Below are 1,735 nucleotides of genomic sequence, written 5' to 3'. Positions count from 1 at the left end.
CTCACTGCAACCTCCACCTGCCAGGCTCAAGTGACCCTCCCACTATGCCCAGCTAATTATTATTTTGTTAGAGACTGGGTCTCAGTGTGTTGTCTAGGCTGGTCTCAGACTACTCCTCCTGGGCTCAGGCAATCCTCCTGCCTTGGCCTCCCAAGTGTGAGCCACCATGGTTGGCCATCATTTACTTTAAAAAAAGAAGTGTTTTTGTTTGGGTGGCTTTTTTGATGGGGGCTATGTTGCCTAGGCTGGCCTTGAACTCCTTGGCTGAAGCCATCCTCCTGCCTCCTGAGTAACTGGGAATACAGGCGCCTGCCACTGCACCCAACTCCTACTCATTCTTTAGGTTTCAGCCTAGATGTTCTTTTTTCTGAAAAGCCTTTTCTGACTCCGCCTACTTCTCAGCCTGTATGAGGATTGTCCCCCCCGCCCCCAAATCACACAGTAGTGTCTGTCTTTACTTCTGCTTGTCATCCTTGTATGTACTTACTGTGGTGCTTTGAATACTCTAGGCATTTTAATATTTATTGGAGATACTCAGTAGGTAGTTGGTGTTCTTTGACTTTCCTCTAAAGACTAAAATTCAGAATTTACTCTCAGGCAGTTGGGACCCTTTCAGTTTAAGCCTTAAACTATCTAGTGTAGTAGTTAAAAGCGTTAACTACTTTAGCATTATGGATCCTGCCCCTGCAACTTCGTAGTTGTGTGATCATGGTCAAATTACTTAACTTCTTTGAGCATCTATAAAATGAGGACAGTAGTACTTACCTTACATTGTTATTGTGAAGATTAAATAAGAGAGTATATGTAAGGTATTAGCATAGTAGTTGACATAGTAAAAGGCTAATTAATGTTGGTGAACAACATTTGTAATAACCTATCCTGCACTCAGGAATTACTCCTTTAGTAATATAAAGCTTTTTCAGTTAAGAAGTCCTGTTGGCCAAGGAGATTGATGATGGTCTTGTGGGGTGACACACGTTATCTCTTTGTTTTATAGTAAAATTTTTGTCTCTCCTTCCCCATTGTATTCCACAACAAATCTACTTTTGTTTATGTGTAAAATAAATACTTTGTAGTACGTTCCATAATGTAGCTTGCAGTACTTCATCACAGATCAGTGTGTAGTTGTTCTTTTCCTCTCTTTCTCTTCAGAAGCTGTACGTATACCACCCGATTCATACAAGTTGTTCTATGGATCATGCCTCACGTCTTTCCCATTATTTTGATTGTGTCAATTTTTTGATTCGTGTTTCCTCCTCTTTCTCTTCTTAGTAAAATTTTACACTTGAGGGAAACCCCCACGAGGCCTTTTTGACTTCTCTAGTCCAGTCATTTAGGGCTTACAATGCTTACTATGTACCAAGCTCTAGATAAAGTTAGCATGCTAAAGAAGGGTGCTGTTAAGGAACTTTGTCTTGGAAATAGAATTAGTTAACAATTAGGGAAAATTCAGATAATTTGAACTGAATGACAGTGACTTTAAGTGCATTATACAATTCAAGCAGGAAGAAAGTGATATGAATTGAAAGAGTCTAAGAAGTTTGTGGAGATGCTATGTATTGAAAAATTAGTAAGTTTGGGGACAAAAAAAAAAAAAATAGAAGAAGGAGCTTCCAGGTAGAGGTAGCAACATAGGCAAAGATGGAGTTGGGAATCTGTGGGGAGTTCTGGGTCTGTATCAATTGATGTACTTGCTCTGACGTTATTATAAGTCTCATCTTGAAGAATGTGAACT

Source organism: Mandrillus leucophaeus, unplaced genomic scaffold (assembly GCF_000951045.1).
Source record: "Mandrillus leucophaeus isolate KB7577 unplaced genomic scaffold, Mleu.le_1.0 Scaffold1595, whole genome shotgun sequence".
NCBI lineage: Eukaryota > Metazoa > Chordata > Mammalia > Primates > Cercopithecidae > Mandrillus > Mandrillus leucophaeus.
The sequence above is the reverse complement of the archived record's forward strand: the minus strand, read 5'-3'. Positions refer to the sequence as shown.